This window comes from Topomyia yanbarensis, chromosome 1 (assembly GCF_030247195.1).
Source record: "Topomyia yanbarensis strain Yona2022 chromosome 1, ASM3024719v1, whole genome shotgun sequence".
Lineage (NCBI taxonomy): Eukaryota > Metazoa > Arthropoda > Insecta > Diptera > Culicidae > Topomyia > Topomyia yanbarensis.
The window spans coordinates 3,569,511-3,575,778 of record NC_080670.1 but is presented as its reverse complement, the minus strand read 5'-3'; positions in this window follow the sequence as shown (position 1 = coordinate 3,575,778).

The window sequence follows — 6,268 nt, the reverse complement described above, 5'->3', positions numbered from 1 at the left end:
CGGGGCAGGCTGTGAGCAGGAGATGCTATTTTCCTACACAGAATGGAAGGCACGGTTGCTTGCAGAGCTTTGGGAATAGGCGACGATTCAGTTTCGGGAATGCGAAAGCTATTCGAATGAGTTCTGATTGAAATAGGGTTGGGTTGAGGTTCTGGAAATGCTTTTTTAATGATTTTATAAATAACGGTCACTAGGGTTACATTGGTATGATCGGCGTCGATGCGGTTGTTTAGCGGAATCGTAGGTAGAAAAGAGATCCGGTTTTGAATGGGGAACATCGCATCTCTAATTGGGGATATGTTTGCACATTTGAAAGCATTCTGTTTGTCGTTCGTTCCAATTAAATCTAATTAGGAAATTGCATGCTACTGAACTCAGCGAATAAATCAACTAAGATGTACAACTTTAAATATGTGTTCGTAGAATCAAATTATGTGAAAATAGTAAAAATTGATTAAACAACGGTCGCAACGTTTCTCGTTGGCCAGGTATGTCAACTATCAACCTAGAAATATGTAGTTATTGGGAATTAGAATTAAGTTGGACCTGAAAGGGTTAATATGCTATAATTTCAGCTTGTGCAATTGATATTATCCTTTTTTTTAAATTGCTTTCTTTGAAAAAATAAAATTTATTAAAACAGTCTCGTTAGCTGTTTGTAGATAATTAGCTTTATCACATCCTTGTTTATGGGGCACCTCAACTTTCAACCTGCGATCAGGAGGATTTAGTTGACAAATTATCAAAAAATAATACTTTATAGATTTTCACATATTTCAAAAATTTAGCATTTTTATTAGAAAAATGCGACTTGGTAACGATAAAGATGCGTCGATGTGAATATAAAGAATATGATGTAAATTATTCTGGACTATTTCAAACGATCTTTCGTTTTTTTGTTCTGGCGCTCCATTAATTATCACAATGCAAACTTATTCTTGGTATCCGAGAATTTAGCTTCAGTCCAGTTTGTATGCGATCTGGAAACCTTCAATATAACTGTTTCTCTGAAGAGAAATTGGAGATGACGGACACGTTCGGAAGTGGGTTGTTTGCGTAGAAAACGACTCCAATGTGCAACATTTAACGGCACTGGAAGGCTCTTTTTAAGAGAACAAAGAAAACAAGTATCACATGAAAATAATAAATTTCATTAAAATAGCAAATATTCAAAAAAATACTTATCTGCTTTCTGCGGCAGCTTGGCCATCAACCTGAACTGAGGATTCGGCATTAGATCGTATTCTTAGCACGCAGTTCTGATTTTCAAATTTATCCTAAGGCAACAAAATATTATAGGAACTTTTGATTCAATTTAAATCTTGCCAGTCTCATATATTTCTTATGGCATTTTCGATTTTGACAGTGCACTACACCGGTGTAGTCGGTGCTACACTCATTAAAACTTGGGTGTAATCAGTCTATCTCTTTCTTTCCACTACACCGGTGTAGCACCAAGAAAAAACGAAAACGCTATTAGAGAATTTATTCCCGACACAATCATGACAGCGAACAATTTTGACCTTCTGAATTCACGGTTGCTACGATTGAATCGTTAACCCATTCATGCCCATGTTGTTTGTGGACAACAACGTTTTTAAACAGCTGTAATTTTTGATTCAAGTAAGATTTGCTCACAAAAACAAGTAAGGCTAATAAATATGACTGTTACCTTTCACTTGAGTATTAAAACTTATAAGGATCAGCTCTAGAACTGAAGTTATTGTAATTAGTCTGATTGGATTCCGATAGCGCAGTGCTGCCAGGGACAGTTTACCTTGACGACGGAAAATGAATTTTTCATATATCTTCGTTATGTTGCAATATTATTGAAAACTGATAAAACATCAATTTAGACTGTCTTTAGCAACGTTTTCCACGCAAGTGGACTATTGTAAATATTCTAGGAAAATTGTATTGAGCATTGGAAGGTAAAAAATGAGCAGCTTCTAGCACTGCAAGGGAAGCACCTATCGTTAAGAAAAAAACCTATTTTAATCCACCTAGCGGTGCAATTGTGCCTTTCTCAATCATGAATCACGAGAATGTGTGCGTTGTTTATATTCATACAAAACTTTTAAATGCATATATTACATTTTATTATTATACATCACATGACAACTATATTCAGGAAAATAAATCATTATTCGAGTTCTAAAATTTTGAAAAAGAAAAAACAGCCATGGTAATATTGAACTGAAAAAAGATGCGAAATCGGCAAAGTCCCAAAAAGTCGATTTTGATAAAAAAAAAATTTCGAGATAACATAAAATCTCGACGTTTCATGCATTTAAAAGATGTTTGGCATCAAAAATACGAATTCGATTTCTGAAATTTGATGGGGTCTCCCCTATGAAAAAAAAATTAGAGTTCCGACTTATATGGGAATTTCATATGTGACCGGACGATTTAGTCTATATTTCCGGACCCATATAAGCGATCCGTACGAAATTTTATAGACATCTGTGGGGATATTATAGCTATCATTTGGGACTAAGTTTGTGAAAATCGGCCAAACTATTTCCGGGAAACTGATGTGAGTTCGTAAATTTTGAAAGATGGCCGCTTTTCCCGGGCACTTCCGGAACCATCTATGGTGGTCAATGTAGTCAACGAAAGTTTGGTTGGCCGTCGGTGACCTAGAACAGCAAATTTAAGTTGTTTGAGAGACATTTTAGCGAAATTTTTACCTTTTTTGCTTTCATCGGAGTATAGGTTTGAATCACAATTTGACGCAATACCTTTCATTTGAGACCAAGTTTAGCCGAATCGGTCTAGCCACCTCCGAGAAACCGATGTGACTGTTATTCTGAATTTAGATACTTCCGCCGGGCTTCCGGAATCGAGGATGGTGGCCAATGTGGCCAAATAGACTTTGAATGGATGTTAGTGACCCAATACTACAAATCGAAGCAGTAGTGGTCATATTTTGGAAAATTTTTCACCTTTGCACATTCATTGCAGAATTTCTTAAAATCGACATTTTCTGCGCGATCGTTCTCATCACCCTGTAATTCCGGAACCGGAAGTCGGATCCATTAGAAATTCAATAGCAGCCTATGGGAACGTTGCATCTTTCATTTGAGACTAAGTTTGTCAAAATCGGTTCAGCCATCTCTGAGAAAATTGAGTGACATTTTTGGTCACATACACACACACATACGCACATACACACACATACATACATACACACATACATACACACACAGACATTTGCCGAACTCGACGAACTGAATCGAATGGTATATGTCACTCGGCCCTCCGGGCCTCCGTTAGAAAGTCGGTTTTCAGAGCAATTGCAATACCTTTCTATTGAGAAAGGCAAAAAGGTGCGAAATCAGCAGTCCCAAAAAGTCGATTTTTATAAAAAAAAAATTTTCCGTATAACATAAAATCTCGACGTTTCATGCATTTAAAAGATGTTTGGCATCAAAAATACGAATTCGATTTCTGAAATTTCATGAGGTCCCCCCTTTGAAAAAAAAATTGAGTTCCGGCTTATATTGGAATTTCATATGTGACCGGACGGTTTAGTCTATATTTCCGGAACCATATAAGCGATCCGTACGAAATTTTATAGACATCTATGGGTATATTATAGCTATCATTTGGGACTAAGTTTGTGAAAATCGGCCCAACCGTTTCCGGGAAACTGATGTGAATTCGTAAATTTTGAAAGATGGCCGCTTTTCCCGGGCACTTCCGGAACCGTTTATGGTGGTCAATGTAGTCAACGAAAGTTTGGTTGGCCGTCGGTGACCTAGAACAGCAAATTTAAGTTATTTGAGAGACATTTTAGCGAAATTTTTACCTATTTTGCTTTCATCGGAGTATCGGTTTGAATCACAATTTGCTATGTGATCGCACGCCACAACCTGTAACTCCGGAACCGGAAGTCGAATCGGGATGAAATTAAATAGCCATTTACGGGGACGCAATACCTTTCATTGGAGGCTAAGTTTAGCCGAATCGGTCTAGCCATCTCCGAGAAACCGATGTGACTGTTATTCTGAATTTAGATACTTCCGCCGGGGCTTCCGGAACCGAGGATGGTGGCCAATGTGGCCAAATAGACTTTGAATGGATGTTAGTGACCTAATACTACAAATCGAAGCAGTTGTGGTCATGTTTTGGAAAAAATTTCACCTTTATACATTCATTGCAGAATTTATTAAAATCGACATTTTCTGCGTGTTCGTACTTATCACCCTGTAATTCCGGAACTGGAAGTCGGATCCATTAGAAATTCAATAGCAGCCTATGGGAACGTTGCACCTTTCATTTGAGACTAAGTTTGTCAAAATCGGCTCAGTCATCTCTGAGAAAAATGAGTGACATTTTTGGTCACATACACACACATACACACACATACATACATACATACATACATACATACATACATACATACATACATACATACACACATACATACACACAGATATTTTGCTATCTCGGCGAACTGAGTCGAATGTTATATGAGACTCGGCCCTCCGGGCCTCGGTTAGAAAGTCGGTTTTTGGAGCAATTGCGTAACCTTTCTATATGAGAAAGGCAAAAGAATAGTATTTAATTAGCTTAATCAGCATGAGTTCAATGTTATCTTCATGTGATTATATTTTGAAATGTTGGTGGAATGGGTTTAAAAGAGGAGGGAATGGGGGGTTAGTAGAGTGGGAGTGGAGGATGCGTCAGAAATCCTTCATCTTATTTTGGTATACGGGGTGGATGAAGGAAATGCGGGCGTGAGGGTGGTCCAAGGGGACGGTAGTGATGAAGGAGGGAGATGTAAGGGCAAGGCGGGGGGGGGGGGGGCGGAGGGGCTCTGATGCAATACTCAGCTGCATATTTTGCCTTCCATTTGAGACTTGGTTTGAGAAAATCGGTTCAGTCATCACCGAAGAACCGATGTGACTTTAATTGTGGAATATGCCCGGAATTCCGGACTTCCGGAATCGTCGATAGTGGACAATATATTCAAAGAATGTTTGATTGGCAATCAGTGATCTAGATCTGCGATTAGAAGTAATTTGGTGACCATTTCAATAGTTTTTAGCCTCTGAGGTATTACGATTGTACCGATTTATATGGGAAATTCCAGTGTATCCTTACTAACACCCCTGTAACTCCGGAAGCAAGAGTCAAAACAGAATAAAATTCAGCAGCAGTCAATGGTATTACTGTATCTTTCATTTGAAATCAAGTTTGTAAAAATCAGTAGAGAATTCGTTGGGGAATGGGTGTGATATTAGCTTAGGAACTTGGCGGGTTCCCCGGGGGCGTCATGAACTGTCATAGGTGGCCAATGTGGTCAAAGCTGCTTTGATTGATCATTAGTGATCCAGACCCGCAAACTAGAGTGATGTTACATCCATTTTAATGTTTTACATCATTTGAACATCATGGTGGTACCAGTTTATATGGGAATTTGCTGGGTGACCGCACTCTTCAACCCGTAACTCCGGAACCGGAAGTCGGATCAACTAAAAATTCAATAGCAGCTTATGGGAGCGTTATACCTTTCATATGAAACTAAGTTTACGAAAATCGGTTCAGCCATCTCTGAGAAAATTGTGTGAGTTTAAATGACACACACACACATACACACACACACACACATACATACACACACACAGACATTTGCCGATCTCGACGAACTGAATCGAATGGTGTATGACACTCGGCCCTCCGGGCCTCCGTTAAAAAGTCGATTTTTACAGTGATTGCATAGCCTTTCTTTATATGAGAAAGGCAAAAGGCTTTTCGTTTTTCTTGACCCCACCGTTGTCAAGGAAAAATAGTTTTGAAACCCTACATACACTAGTAAAAAGTTGGGCATGAAAGGGTTATGGGAAAAATGCTGAATAATATGAATTTAAAAAAACTTGTTTTGGATAGGATCCTGTTTTCATGACGTGAAAATGCAAATTTGAATTAAAAGGATATTTTTTTTTTAATTTGCGGTTTCCTAGACTTATCCAGCCGCGTTGCTATACATCAGGCTTCCGTCACCGGTACGGAACGTCAAAATTAGTTACGTGCAGTTAAATGGAGTCATTCACACACAACATCAACGGTACCAGAGGAGGCCGGTAATATAAAAATGCGAGATCTCAGGGTGCGTATTTTAATCGTCACAGTGTTCAGTGGTGCCGGTCACGGCTCACATATTCCAAGCTTCCTACTCCGTGACTGTCAGTTTACTGTGACGTCATTGAAATCGTTGTAATGAACAAACGTTTTTTTTTGCAAATTTGTTTTAGAAATTTGG